General features: G+C 37.7%; 1 protein-coding gene across 4 annotated transcripts in view; it reads left to right on the plus strand.

Annotated features, from left to right (window-relative positions):
- Positions 1–16,493, plus strand: part of NKAIN2 (sodium/potassium transporting ATPase interacting 2) — a 1,025,502-nt gene that overhangs the window by 954,862 nt on the left and 54,147 nt on the right. The gene's annotated exons all lie outside the window — the stretch shown is intronic.

The following is a 16,493-nucleotide window of genomic DNA, read 5'->3' on the forward strand; positions in this document are numbered from 1 at the left end:
GGTTCATATGCATGGACCACAATGGGCATGAAGCATATGAGGATTTATATCGAGTCAAAATTCTTAACAGATTGGCAGTTGCTCAAAGAAAGGAAATAAAACTGATTAGATGGCCACGATTGGCTCCTGAACTCAGAATAAAGGAACTGAGGTGCACAGCTGGACTACATCACACCAGGAAAGAATGAGGAGTCTCTGAAGAGTGTGACTTCAGAGGAGAAGCTGGAACTGTTTATTGTTGCCCCAGGGAGGTGTAATTGGGGTTAATGGGATGAAATTAAGCACAGAAAAATTCATGATGTATATCAGGAAACACTCCCTAATAAAGAGGTCTTTTATAAAATTGTCCCAATGGAAGTATTAGAAGTCCTTTTGTTTGAGTGATTCAAACTTTATGTGGGGAAATATATGGAAAAATTGGCTGTAAAAGACAATCTCATACGAGTCCTCAAGGGATGAATTATGTAGAACAATCAGATCTTTCTTGGCTTTAATTTTCATTAGTCTATTTTAGTAAGCTCCTCAAAGGCTCAATTTTCAAAGCACTTGTTCAATCCCTTCTGCATTGCACCTGCATTAGTAGCAGGTTCCAATTAACTGAGTTTGCAATTGTGTACTATGACGATTGAGACTCTTACCTGAGAACCTGGAAACCTGAAGTCATTTGCAATGACTTCAGTTGGTATTTATGGATGTAAACATAGTTAATGTAAAACTCAATATAGTAAACAAAGTTCTGAAGAATGCTAACAGCAAACTGAATTCTTTGTCTTATTCGAGTTCATCACATCCTTTAATTAATTAAATTAGACTTTGTTGAGAATCTTGTATCTTTTGGTTACTGAGTAAATGCTGGGGTTAAAATGAAAACGTTAACCCCATAAAAAAGTGGGCAAATGACATGAACAGACACTTTTTTTTTTCCATATGATTGTTGGCCACATGAGAAGACATACATGTAACCAACAATTGTATGGAAAAAAAGTTCAACATCACTTATCATTAGAGGAATGCAAATCAAAGCTACAATGAGATACCATCTCACACCAGTCAGAATGGCTATTACTGAAAGTGCAAAAAATAAGAGATGCTGGAGAGGCTGTGGAGAAAAAGAAATGCTTATACACTTGGTGGGATTGTAAATTAATTCAACCATTGTGGAAGACAGTGTGGCAATTCCTCAAAGACCTAAAGACAGAAATACTATTCAATACAGAAAGCCCATTACTGAGTATACACCCAAAGGAATAGAAATCATTCTGTCATAAAGACACATGTACACACATGTCATTGCAACACTAGTCACAATAGCAAAGACATAGAATCAACTGAAATGCCCATCAGTGATAGAGTGGAGAAAGAAAATGTGGTACAAATACACTGTGATAGTTAAGATTCTCCAGAGGGACACAACTAACAAGATATATGTGTATACGAAAGGGAATTTATTAGGGAGAATTGGCTCACAGGATCACAAGGAGAGGTCCCATGATAGGCCATCTGCAAGCTGAGGAAGAAGCCAGCAGTGGCTCAGTCCGGGTTCAAAAGCCTCCAAAGCAGGGAAACCAACAGTGCAGCCTTCAGACTGTAGCTGAAGGCCCAAGAGCCCCATGCAAACCACTTGAGTCCAAAGGCTGAAGAACCTGGAGTTTGATGTCCGAAGGCAGGAAGAACAGAAGGAGGCATCCAATACGGGAGAAAGATGAAAGCCAAAGGACTCAGCAAGCCAGCTTATCCCACCTTCTTCCACCTGCTTTGTTCTAGCCATACTGGCAGCTGATTGGATGGTGCCCAACCACGTCGAGGGTGGGTCTTCCTCTCCTACTCCACGGACTCAAATGTCAATTTTCTCTGGCAACACCCTCACAGACATGCCCAGAAACAATACTTTATCAGCTTTCTAGGCATCCTTCAATCCCATCAAGTTGACATCTAATATTAACCATCACATGTACCATGGAATACTATGCAGCCATAAAAAAGTATGAGATTATGTCCTCTGTAGGGACATGGATGGAGCTGTAGGCCATTATCCTTAGTAAACTAACACAGGAACAGAAAAATCAAATGCCACATTTGCTCACTTATAAGGGGGAACTAAATGATGAGAACACATGGACACATAGAGGGGAGCAACACACACTGGGGCCTACCAGAGGGCAGAAATCAGGAGAAGGGAGAGGATCAGAAAAAGTAACTAATGGGCACTAGGCTTAATGATACCTGGGTGATGAAATAATCTGTATGACAAACCCCCATGACACAAGTTGACCTATGTAACAAATCTGCATATGTACCCCTGAACTTAAAATAATAGTTTAAAAAATTTTTTTAAACATTTTTAAATGAAAATGTTAAATTTGAAATTCCATTCTCTTTGAAATGCACGCTGGCTAAAGATTGTGTCTTTTCTACCTTTTCATGCCTAGTACCTAACCCAATGTTTGGCACAGACAATACTTATTAAATAAATGAATGAATGAATGCTCAAGACTACCACGTTTGGTATATTACCTTAGTTTCCATGAACTCATTTATGCCTGTCTTTCAGTGTACTAATTACAAAGATATTTTTTACATAAACAAATAAATGAATAAGCAAAATGAACAGTGGTTTAGATGTCTTGTCCAAACTCTTCTACTTTGTTTTGTTCCAAATTTCTGGATAAAACACCTTCCTAAACAACTGGCTGCCTGAGGCCCCTTCCTCATCCCTAACTGTGAAAGTAAAGCAGTGGTTTATTTTATTTTATTTTTTTTTTTTGGTTCCTGGGCTCTATTTTATTTATTTATTTATTTTTTTTTTTTATTATACTTTAAGTTCTAGGGTACATGTGCATAACGTGCAGGTTACATATGTATACATGTGCCATGTTGGTGTGCTGCACCCATCAACTCGTCAGCACCCATCAATTCATCATTTATATCAGGTATAACTCCCCAATGCAATCCCTCCCCCCTCCCCCCTCCCCATGATAGGCCCCAGTGTGTGATGTTCCCCTTCCCGAGTCCAAGTGAGCTCATTGTTCAGTTCCCACCTATGAGTGAGAACATGCGGTGTTTGGTTTTCTCTTCTTGTGATAGTTTGCTAAGAATGATGGTTTCCAGCTGCATCCATGTCCCTACAAAGGACGCAAACTCATCCTTTTTTATGGCTGCATAGTATTCCATGGTGTATATGTGCCACATTTTCTTAATCCAGTCTGTCACTGATGGACATTTGGGTTGATTCCAAGTCTTTGCTATTGTGAATAGTGCCGCAATAAACATACGTGTGCATGTGTCTTTGTAGTAGCATAATTTATAATCCTTTGGGTATATACCCAGTAGTGGGATGGCTGGGTCATATGGTACATCTAGTTCTAGATCCTTGAGGAATCGCCATACTGTTTTCCATAATGGTTGAACTAGTTTACAATCCCACCAACAGTGTAAAAGTGTTCCTATTTCTCCACATCCTCTCCAACACCTATTGTTTCCTGATTTTTTAATGATTGCCGTTCTAACTGGTGTGAGATGGTATCTCATTGTGGTTTTGATTTGCATTTCTCTGATGGCCAGTGATGATGAGCATTTTTTCATGTGTCTGTTGGCTGTATGAATGTCTTCTTTTGAGAAATGTCTGTTCATATCCTTTCTCCACTTTTGGATGGGGTTGTTTGTTTTTTTCTTGTATATTTGTTTGAGTTCTTTGTAGATTCTGGAAATTAGCCCTTTGTCAGATGAGTAGATTGCAAAAATTTTCTCCCATTCTGTAGGTTGCCTGTTCACTCTGATGGTAGTTTCTTTTGCTGTGCAGAAGCTCTTTAGTTTAATGAGATCCCATTAGTCAATTTTGGCTTTTGCTGCCATTGCTTTTGGTGTTTTAGACATGAAGTCCTTGCCCATGCCTATGTCCTGAATGGTACTACCTAGATTTTCTTCTAGGGTTTTTATGGTATTAGGTCTAACATTTAAGTCTCTAATCCATCTTGAATTAATCTTCGTATAAGGAGTAAGGAAAGGATCCAGTTTCAGCTTTCTACTTATGGCTAGCCAATTTTCCCAGCACCATTTATTAAATAGGGAATCCTTTCCCCATTTCTTGTTTTTGTCAGGTTTGTCAAAGATCAGATGGTTGTAGATGTGTGGCATTATTTCTGAAGGCTCCATTCTGTTCCATTGGTCTATATCTCTGTTTTGGTACCAGTACCATGCTGTTTTGGTTACTGTAGCCTTGTAGTATAGTTTCAAGTCAGGTAGCGTGACGCCTCCGGCTTTGTCCTTTTGACTTAGGATTGTCTTGGCAATACGGGCTCTTTTTTGGTTCCATATGAACTTTAAAGCAGTTTTTTCCAATTCGGTGAAGAAACTCATTGGTAGCTTGATGGGGATGGCATTGAATCTATAAATTACCTTGGGCAGTATGGCCATTTTCACAATATTGATTCTGCCTATCCATGAGCATGGTATGTTCTTCCATTTGTTTGTGTCCTCTTTGATTTCACTGAGCAGTGGTTTGTAGTTCTCCTTGAAGAGGTCCTTTACATCCCTTGTAAGTTGGATTCCTAGGTATTTTATTCTCTTTGAAGCAATTGTGAATGGAAGTTCATTCCTGATTTGGCTCTCTGCTTGTCTGTTACTGGTGTATAAGAATGCTTGTAATTTTTGCACATTAATTTTGTATCCTGAGACTTTGCTGAAGTTGCTTATCAGCTTAAGAAGATTTTGGGCTGAGACGATGGGGTTTTCTAAATACACAATCATGTCATCTGCAAACAGGGACAATTTGACTTCCTCTTTTCCTAACTGAATACCCTTGATTTCTTTCTCTTGCCTGATTGCCCTAGCCAGAACTTCCAACACTATGTTGAATAGGAGTGGTGAGAGAGGGCATCCCTGTCTTGTGCCAGTTTTCAAAGGGAACTTTTCCAGTTTTTGCCCATTCAGTATGATATTAGCTGTGGGTTTGTCATAAATAGCTCTTATTATTTTGAGGTACGTTCCATCAATACCGAATTTGTTGAGCGTTTTTAGCATGAAGGGCTGTTGAATTTTGTCAAAAGCCTTTTCTGCATCTATTGAGATAATCATGTGGTTCTTGTCTTTGGTTCTGTTGATATGCTGGATTACGTTGATTGATTTGCGAATGTTGAACCAGCCTTGCATCCCAGGGATGAAGCCCACTTGATCATGGTGGATAAGCTTTTTGATGTGCTGCTGAATCCGGTTTGCCAGGATTTTATTGAGGATTTTTGCATCGATGTTCATCAGGGAGATTGGTCTAAAATTCTCTTTTTTTGTTGTGTCTCTGCCAGGCTTTGGTATCAGGATGATGTTGGCCTCATAAAATGAGTTAGGGAGGATTCCCTCTTTTTCTATTGATTGGAATAGTTTCAGAAGGAATGGTACCAGCTCCTCCTTGTACCTCTGGTAGAATTCAGCTGTGAATCCATCTGGTCCTGGGCTTTTTTTGGTGGGTAGGCTATTAATTGTTGCCTGAATTTCAGAGCCTGCTATTGGTCTATTCAGGGATTCAACTTCTTCCTGGTTTAGTCTTGGAAGAGTGTACGTGTCCAGGAAATTATCCATTTCTTCTAGATTTTCTAGTTGATTTGCATAGAGGTGTTTATAGTATTCTCTGATGGTAGTTTGTATTTCTGTGGGGTCGGTGGTGATATCCCCTTTATCATTTTTTATTGCATCTATTTGATTCCTCTCTCTTTTCTTCTTTATTAATCTTGCTAGCGGTCTGTCAATTTTGTTGATCTTTTCAAAAAACCAACTCCTGGATTCATTGATTTTTTGGAGGGTTTTTTGTGTCTCTATCTCCTTCAGTTCTGCTCTGATCTTAGTTATTTCTTGCCTTCTGCTAGCTTTTGAATGTGTTTGCTCTTGCCTCTCTAGTTCTTTTAATTGTGATGTTAGAGTGTCAATTTTAGATCTTTCCTGCTTTCTCTTGTGGGCACTTAGTGCTATAAATTTCCCTCTACACACTGCTTTAAATGTGTCCCAGAGATTCTGGTATGTTGTATCTTTGTTCTCATTGGATTCAAAGAACATCTTTATTTCTGCTTTCATTTCGTTATGTACCCAGTAGTCATTCAGGAGCAGGTTGTTCAGTTTCCATGTAGTTGAGCGGTTTTGATTGAGTTTCTTAGTCCTGAGTTCTAGTTTGATTGCACTGTGGTCAGAGAGACAGTTTGTTATAATTTCTGTTCTTTTACATTTGCTGAGGAGTGCTTTACTTCCAATTATGTGGTCAATTTTGGAATAAGTGTGATGTGGTGCTGAGAAGAATGTATATTCTGTTGACTTGGGGTGGAGAGTTCTATAGATGTCTATTAGGTCCGCTTGGTGCAGAGATGAGTTCAATTCCTGGATATCCTTGTTAACTTTCTGTCTCGTTGATCTGTCTAATGTTGACAGTGGAGTGTTGAAGTCTCCCATTATTATTGTATGGGAGTCTAAGTCTCTTTGTAAGTCTCTAAGGACTTGCTTTATGAATCTGGGTGCTCCTGTATTAGGTGCATATATATTTAGGATAGTTAGCTCTTCCTGTTGAATTGATCCCTTTACCATTATGTAATGGCCTTCTTTGTCTCTTTTGATCTTTGATGGTTTAAAGTCTGTTTTATCAGAGACTAGGATTGCAACCCCTGCTTTTTTTTGTTCTCCATTTGCTTGGTAGATCTTCCTCCATCCTTTTATTTTGAGCCTATGTATGTCTCTGCATGTGAGATGGGTCTCCTGAAGACAGCAGACTGATGGGTCTTGACTCTTTATCCAGTTTGCCAGTCTGTGTCTTTTAATTGGAGCATTTAGTCCATTTACATTTAAGGTTAATATTGTTATGTGTGATCTTGATCCTGCCATTATGATATTAACTGGTTATTTTGCTCATTAGTTAATGCAGTTTCTTCCTAGGCTCGATGGTCTTTACATTTTGGCATGTTTTTGCAATGGCTGGTACCGGTTGTTCCTTTCCATGTTTAGGGCTTCCTTCAGGGTCTCTTGTAAGGCAGGCCTGGTGGTGACAAAATCTCTAAGCATTTGCTTATCTGTAAAGAATTTTATTTCTCCTTCACTTATGAAACTTAGTTTGGCTGGATATGAAATTCTGGGTTTAAAATTCTTTTCTTTAAGAACGTTGAATATTAGTAAAGTTTCCTTCTGCTTTCAACACTGGGCTTTTTAGACACAGGTGTGAACCCATTTGGTTTTTGTTTGTTTGTTTGTTTTGGAAGAGGGAGGAAAGATTAAGATCTTTTTAGGACTTTCCTTACCCTTCCACTATGACCAGGACTGCAAATACCCAAACTCAAGAGCACTAATCCTCCACACTGCTGGATATTGAAATAATATTTAAATAGGCAAGCTGGGCACAGCGACTTGTTTCTGTAATCCTAGAACTTTGGGAGGCCTAGGAGGAGGATCACCTGAGGCCAGGAGTTCAAGACCAGCCTGGGTGACATAACAAGATCCTGTCTCTATATAAATAAATAAATAAATAAATAAATAAATAAATAAATAAATAAATAAATTTTTAAAAAATAGGAAAAAGGCAACTTACAATGAAAAAAAACTAGAAGCAAAATGATGAAATTCACAGTAGATTCAAAAGATATCATTAATTGAACCAGCAGCTCTGGTGCTTTTTCAGACTATTGAAAACCCTTCCTCCCTCGTCTTTATCTTTAGTTCTCTCATGTCATTAGTCTTCCTTCATGTTATATATCATGGAAGCATTTTATTCATTTTTATTTCTTTAATCTGCAAAACATATTTAAGTGTTAGAAAACATTTGCTTTTATTTTAGTATTTAATATGACTCTCAAATAGTTTTCAGTCTTTTTTTACAGGTTTCCCGAAATAAGTTATTTGCTTCATTTTAGTTTTTTCTACTTTACATCTAAGTTTTGTACAAAACCCATAGGAAGAAACTTTTAGTGACATTGCTAAAACTCTGTGTATTCATTTGCAGTCTTTTATTCTGTTCCCTCCACCGTCACCCTTTTTATTAGCAAAGAGCAACTCTGCTGCTATTAAACTGAAATTTTATGTTAAAGGACATTTTATCCCTTGCCAGCTTTAAAATATGTATTTGAAACATCATTTGTTTATCTGTCCTCTAATGTGATCTTCCATTCATTCTCTACATTTTTTCCTACATTTCCTTTTGTTAAACAGATATAGATTTGTTTGGTCATTGACAGGCCTCATTTGCCTTGCTGTTATTTCTCTCTGCACGCTTCAACATTCCTGTCACTCTCCTATATTGATTCATATTATTACTTACTGGATCCCTGTTCTCATTTTTTCCCCAAATTTACTAGATGTGTGTACCTTGTGAAGGAGTCAAAAGATATCACTTACATTTTATCCAGCTAAACATGATCAGATATCAAACCAGATACATGCACTTATAAAGTTGTGGTTTGTCAATGATAAGAGCACATATGACAGTGAAAAGATGTTTCTTCTAAGTTTAGACCAACTGATGCATGTATGTATAATTAAAACAACCTTCTTTGAGATACATGCTATGTTTTCCAAAGCAGCCAAACAGAACAGGCTGTAGTCATTAAAAGATAATTGTCCCAGTGTGGTGGAGCTTCCTGAGACATGTATGCTTGTGTAAGGTTGTCCAGAAATTAGCCAATGTAATGAGGAGTGACTTGTTATCTTTGAACTATAAAATATGCCAGGACATTAAATTAAACAGACCCAAATAGTCTTTAAAAACAGAATGGACTCAAATAGGAAAGTCAATGTTATTGAGATTAAGAATAAATTAACTCCCACTTCAATATGTGTCACCATGTTTATTAATTTTTTTTTTTTTTTTTTTTTGAGATGGAGTTTTGCTCTGTTGCCGAGGCTGGAGCGCAGTGGCGCGATCTCGGCTCACTGCAAGCTCCGCCTCCCAGGTTCATGCCATTAACAAATACAGTATTGTCGCTTTATGAGGTTCTCTTTATTAAGGGAAGATAGAAAAACATAAGAGAACAAAGTTGTGAATACTTACAGTATCTGAGTTCCTTTGTGTAGACATTCCAGTTCAGTGAATTAAATTGACAAGAGAATGTTTGCCTATTATCCCCAAGTCTTTTCATTTGTTGTATTACTACTGTGTTATACAAAGCTCAATTATTTTCTTAATGTGTTGAGAGAAGACTCAGCTTTAGACTCCAGTTTTAACAACCTGAAATGCTATCAGCAGCCCCAGATCCCTCCCTCTACTGCATGCTTGATTCTCCCTTGACTTTCCTGTTACAAACAGCTGTAGAACTCCATGTTTGCTTGTGTCTCCTCAAACTTCATATGTTAAAATCCTAACCCCCAGTGTGATTAGGAGGTGGGGCTTATCGGAAGTGATTAAAACCCTCATAAGAAGAGATTTTAGAAAGCTCTCTTGTCCCTTCTGCCACGTGAGGGCACAGATAGAAGACAGTCCTCCGTGAGCCAGGAAGAGGACCCCACGAGACATGGAATATATCAGTACCTTAATCTTGGACTTCCTAGCCTGCATAACTGTGAGAAATAAGTGTCCGTTGCCAAATCCAGCCAGTCTATGGTATTTTTGCTATAGCAGCCTGAACAGACTAAGATATCAACAAAGACCCTCCAGAAGCCACAGCTTGATTAGGCTGCAGTTCCCACCTGACCCCAGTTGCAGCGCCTCATTGATTAATCTCTCTGTCTCCTACACTATCCATTCTGCCAGGGAATTCTGCTTAAGTTACAGCTTCAATTGGGTTATTTTTCTCTCTTTTATAAAACATTCAATGGTTCCTCACTGTCCATTCAATGAACTACAAATACCTCAGCCCAGAATTCAAAGCCTTGTACAATATAGCTCCAACCTCTCTCCCCAGCTACGTCGCTTTCTATTCTCTGACATAAACCCCATCTTCTAGCAAAATTGAACATCTTATATTTCCTCACATTGTCTGGTATCTTCTCCTCTCAAGGGCATTTTTTCAATTTCCTTTATGAGGAACCTATCCTTCAGAATGATTTTAAATATTGCCTACTGTAAAAATAACTTTTCTGATTTTTCAGTCATATATCCTATTTCACTTCCTTAACATTATTCATTTCTGCCACATGTATTGTGCCTTGTATAATGTTGATTGTATTGGGCATGCCCCTAGCATTAGCCCTACAGAGTAACAGAACATCTCCTGCAGCCACCAGAACAGGGCCAGACACATGGTGGCGCATCACCTATTTAATCTTGTTTTCCACAAAGACTAATCAAGTAGACAGCATATGTATGTGCCAAGCACAATGCTACTAACTTTACAATAAGGTTGCATAAGTGAGGTCAAAACATTCTTGAATCTCATATTCTAACATGCTTTGACAAATTTTTCTAAGCTACCAGTTCTTATCAAGAGTTTGGAAAATTATTTTAAGTTAGTAAATATTAACTAAAGGATCTAGTCTGTAAATATATTATATAAAGTATAAATTTAACATTTAATATTTCAAATGATCTACACCAGAAATTCTCATCCTTCTCTCAGAAACCCTCTGCGTTCTCTCCTCACTTTGTTTAGGCTTTTGTCCACATCATACTTTCTCAAGGAAGTCTGCCCCCTAGCCACCCTGTCTGAAATTGCAGCAGACACACACACACACACACACACACACACACACACACACACTCTCACACTCACACATACACACATATCCTAGCTCCCTTTCCTGCCTTATTTTCCTCCATCACACTTATCACTAATATACTGCAATGGTCTAAATGTTTCCCCCAACATTCATGTGTTGGAAATATATTTCCCAATGCAACAGCGTTGGGAGGTGGAGCCTAATGAGAAGTATTGAAAGCATGACAGTAAAAGTAAAATACTGCTTATGGGAGAAAAAATTCACAAGCAGAGAAGTGGCAGAGGACACATGATCCATGCGCCTCATTAGCCCACAGAGTGGTACGCTTAGACAAACGTGGACAGAGGCACAGGAATAAAAGGGGACACTCTCCTCTTGCCATTTTGCATAATCCCAGGAGACGTGAATGGAACAGGGAACACCTAGTTGACTGTGTAACAGTGAAAGCTTCCACTCAGAGAATGACCCTGTTAAAAATGGCCAGCTTCATAAAAAAGAATGAGATCATGGAGGCCATTATCCTTAGCAAACTAAGGCAGGAACAGAAAACCAAACACCACATGTTCTCACTTATAAGTGGGAGCTAAATGATGAGAATTCATGGATACAAAGAAGGGAACAATAGACACTGGAGGCTACTTGAAGCGGGAAAATGGGAGGAGAGAGAGGAACCGAAAAAAGTAACTATTGAATACTAGGCTTAGTACCTGGGTGATGAAATAATCTGTACAGCAACCCCTACCCCCGCCCCACCAACACAAGCTTACCTATATAATTTTTCTCTCTACCCTGCACACCTACCCCTGAACATAAAATAAAAGTTAAAAAAAGGGCATCTTCTCTTGAGCCAGATTCCCTCTACTCTGCTAAATAAATAAATAAATAAATTTTTAAAAAGCCTCCAGGAGCATCCAGAACAATCTTTCCTCAGTCCATTCTGGGTCTGTGGGAACGGTGGCCAATACCAGATTTTTTTTTTTTTTTTTTTTTTTTTTTTTGCTGTTTAGGAGTTTAGTGTTAATAAGTGTCTCCTGCAGTTAGTAAGTGTCACTTTCATCATTCAGGTAAAGAATGATGTCTTAAATATTATGATAAGTTTATATTAACAGCCACTGCTTCGGAAAATCTTACAAAGCTGTTTGAGGCTATCTGTGCACATCTGCAATAGCAATGAGTTATTCAAAGCACTCACTTCACCCTGAAATCTTGATCCTCCTACTCAGATTGTCTGAGTATATTTCTAATCAACGAAGTGTATCAACGTACCTTGAGAATGAGCCACGGATTTTTGTCTGCTTTCTTCGTTATTGTATCCAACTACACAGAATGGTTCCTGGCACAGAGTAGGCACCCAGTAAATATTTTTTTGCCTTAATAAATAAATGAAATATTGACAACAATGTAGTGCCCTGCCTTCAGTTCCTTCTCTCATGTCTGAATCATCAGTAAAGATACGAGGGTTATGTTAATTCAATATAAGAGTTTATTGCCAATTTAGCCACTTATAAATTTCCCTTTACTACAATGTGAAAAAGCTGGTAACAGAACAAAATTCCTTACAGTAACCGACTTTCAGACCCCTTGTTATTAATTACAATATGTGCTATATTATCATGATAATGCTTTATTGCTTTCCTTATTGCAGCTTCAGAACAGATAGTTCAGATAGTTACCACACGTGAAGGTGCGGGCAGGGGGTTGGCTAGTTAGATGGTCTTCAAATTACTTGGCCATCCCTGACCTTGATAACCCCACTTATACTCAGATGATGCTATTACTTCATACCATGTTTCTTTTTAACTTCTTATTATCTCTAAGGCTCTCTGCCAGAATGAAAAAGATGAAGATGCCACTCATTTGTTCTCTAATCACCTCTTTCTGCTCCTTATCAGTGGGCTTTCACCCATTGGCTCTCATGGACACTTTTCTCTAGATTGCATAATATCACATATTTCTATACCACATAGCTTGTATCTTGACAAATAGAATACTATAATGCCAAATAGCTCCTAATTCTCCTTTACGTTACCTTTGGAGAATATGCTTTCAAACATTTTATCCCTTCCTTACTTTGTTTTCTTTGACATCCTCTAACATAACCTTCTCTTTTCTTTTTTATTCAACATTTATCATTGTTATGATAACCACATAAGGTCTATTAACAATGAGTGGGAAAAATGCAATTAAAATCTTATATTAGTAACCCATTCTGTTGCATTTTTCATTATAAATCATTTTGCTATCACATTATGAATTCTGGAGAAACAGAAATAGGAAGGGGAAATATGTCTCCAAAATGTGCAGATGTATACACCATAATCTCCATTTCGGTGTCCGTTATCTCCTTACGCCTCTCTTTCTCCCTTGTTTATCTCACTCCCTGGTTCTCTCACACCTTTCCGTTGTTATATTTAGAAGTAACTATTAGATGTTTGGTGTATAAGCGTTCATAGCTCATATTAATTTACCAAGGGTTGCTATAAGAAAATACCAGAAACTAGGTGGCTTAAACAACAGATATTTATTTTCTCATAGTTCTGGAGACTGGAAGTCCAAGATCAAAGTGTTGGCAGGTCTGGTTTCTCCTGAGGGCTCTCTCTGTGGCTTGCAGGTGGCCAACTTCTTTCTGTGTCCTCATGTCATGTTTTTTCTGTGTGAACCCACCCTTGGTGTCTTTTTGTTCATCCAAATTTTCTCTTCTCATAAGGACATTCATCAGATGGGGTTAGGACCCTCCCTAAGGGCCTTATTTTAACTTAATTACTCCTTTAGAGGACACATCTCTGAATGTAGTCATATTCTGAGGTACTGGGCTGAGGACTTCCACATTTGAATTTAAAAGTTGGGAGGGGCACAATTCACTTTATAAATATTTCACAAGAGAGAAAAATATAGTCATAAAAGTATAGAATTCAAAGCAAGTTATGAAAAATGTGATAAACTCTAAAGGTTAGGTTATGATAAATACGATGCTTTTTGCTTTAGTTGGTTAGATATTTGATTGTTGTTTTGTTTTTGAAAGAAATAAGATATGAGCTAGACCACAAGAGGATACAGTTTGACTTCAAAGGATAGGATTTCTGCAGTGAAATTGGAGAAAAGGTGAAGGGAATAAATTGCACACATCCCAGTGGCAGGAAAACAAAGGACTCATTAAAGAATAGAGAATTGATCTGGCTGGAATGTTGACTATCGGAGAGTGTTGGTTTGCAGGAGCAGGAGCACGGGTGCCCCTGGGTAAGAAGTCTAGAGGGATTTCAGACTAGAAAAGATAAGGAGAACTTCGCTGTAAAGCTGAGGAATTTGGATTTTATTCTGTCAGTGACAGGGAAGAATTAAAGTCAAAGTGCTCTTGATAGTTCTTTTGTTTACAGGTCCTGTTCAGTGTTGAAAATGGGTAAACAAGAATATTATGCTAAGTGCAATAGGCCAGGCACAGAAAGTCAAACACCACGTCTCACTTGTACGTAGAATCTAAAAAAGTTGAACTTACAGAAGCAGAGAATAAAATGGGGTTGGGGGAAAGCAGAGGGACTGGGGAGATGTTTAATCAAAACATTAAAACTTTTAGTTAGACAGAAGGAATAAATTCAAGAGATCTATTGTACAACATGGTGACTATATGTATAACATTAGTTCTCACACTGCTATAAAGAAATATGTGAGACTGGGTCATATATATAGAAAAGAGGTTTAATTGGCTCACAGTTCTGCAGGCTGTACAGGAAGCATAGCAGCTTCTACTTCTGGGGAGGCCTCAGGTAATTGCCAGCCATGGCACAGGCAAAGAGGGAATGAGGCACTTCATACACAGCTGGAACAGGAACAAGAGATGCAGGGAGGTGCCACACTTTTAAACAACCACATCTCACAAGAACTCAGTCACTATCAGGAGAATAGCACGAAGGGGGCAATCTGCCCCCATAATCCAATCATCTCCCACCAGGCCCCACCTTCCCCATTGGGATTACAATTCAACATGAGATTTGGGTGGGGACACAAATCCAACGCATATCACTATAGTTGATAAAGGGTTGTATACTTGACAACTGCTGAAAGAGCAGATTTTAAATGTTCTTGACATGAAAAATAAGTATATAAGGTAATGAATATCAATGCTAGATTGATTTAGCCATTCCACAGACATATTTTAAAACATTGTGTTTTAAATAACATTCACAGATACTGTTTTTGTCAGTTAAAGTGTATAAGTTAAAAAATAAAACAAACTCTATATTAACAGTAGTCTGTATTATAAAGCATTTCCTTCCCTCGAATGTTTCAACATTTCCTATTTCATAACTGGACCCCAAACATAGTTGAAATTCTCATATACATATTCTTGAGGGCCTAAACCAATGGTTTGCTTTGGTCTCATGATCACCCTTCACAAAGTCTGATACTCCTGCATTACTTATATCAGTATTTCTCCAACTATAGTCTTTGACACTTTAGATAACTATGAACTTATTCTGAGGAGTGGAAGAAACTAATATTTTTAGCTTGTAGGTTCTTAACATGGGGTTCTTAAGCAGAGGTGAGAAAATAATTACATATTTTATTTTCAGTAACTTCTAACTGAAATATAACATTTCTCTTTAAAGTAAATTGGCAACAGAAGCAGATGTTTTTATAGGTCATTACGATTACTGTAAAAACCTTGAAATTTTTTAATGCTCATCACTAATTTAAAATTGTGGGGGTTATCAAACCTGATGACAGATCTCATTATTTATTGGTAATAAAAATTCACCAGTAATATAATATTTTTTAATGTTATGATTTTTTAGATATTGTGATTGCTGTAATTCTGGAGAATTGGTTTCATTTTACTGGTTGAATTTAGTTTTATCCATTGAAAAACTATCCTGAGAAGCAGCCCATAAGCTACAAGAAACAGGCAGAAGAGTCTATGGGATAAAAATGGTTAAGAATCCACAACTTAGAAGGAGTCTATAGTATTACTCCAGTCTGGGGGTGGAGGGAGAACTGCCTTGTGTTATCACTCCTTGCTTTAAGAAACCTGTGTTCAGGCTTTTGCTTTGAATACTAAACCATCTATTTCTGTATTTATCATATTTCTTTGAGTCGATACCTCTGAGCCTTCCTAGATGGCTTCTTATCACTTGAAGTTGACTATAAATGGATTCTTTTAGTTCGTTTGCCCTGGAGTCAGAACAGGCAGGAGGAAATCAGGTTGAGAGGAGTGAAGCATCCCGAGGAAAATTTTATCAATTAAATGTTAATGCAAAAAAAAAAAAAAAAAAAAAACTTATTCATTCTCTTGATTTGTGTTACTTTAAGGTAAAATCCAGATATCAAATGAACTTATCAAAAGGATGCCTAAATGCTCTCAACTTTTTGGCATGTTCTTATATTAGTTTCACTAGATTTAAAACATAAATATATTGTTTCCACTTAAGCAATCTCCGGATAATATTTTAAAAGATAATGAAATAATATCTAAGCCCCTCAGATGGAAGCTACTGTATTAAGTACTAACTATAATCATTATTTTCTTAAATATTTGGATATTTGGATCTCACTGAAACATGTAACATTCTTTTGAAATGACCTGTGCTTAGAAGAATGCAATCAAAGCATGTTGCAGTGGAAGCAGCTGCTTCTCTCCGTTCTGTAAGAATAGAGTCTCAATGAATAGCCGGCTGAAATTCCAATGGCTTTATCAAATGAGACCCTGACCAGTTTTTCCAACAATATTTAAAGCCTTCTTTAGTGATTTCACTGCATTTACAGAGAGACCTCAACAATCAAGAAGGAAATGTGTGTTTTGCTCTTTCTTGGCTCTGTTCAGTCCCTGGTTTTATCAAGCTGCCGCACAGCACTTCTGTCCTGAAAGACGCCTGTGTGACTTGGATACC

The sequence above is a fragment of the Piliocolobus tephrosceles genome, chromosome 5 (assembly GCF_002776525.5).
Source record: "Piliocolobus tephrosceles isolate RC106 chromosome 5, ASM277652v3, whole genome shotgun sequence".
Taxonomy (NCBI): domain Eukaryota; kingdom Metazoa; phylum Chordata; class Mammalia; order Primates; family Cercopithecidae; genus Piliocolobus; species Piliocolobus tephrosceles.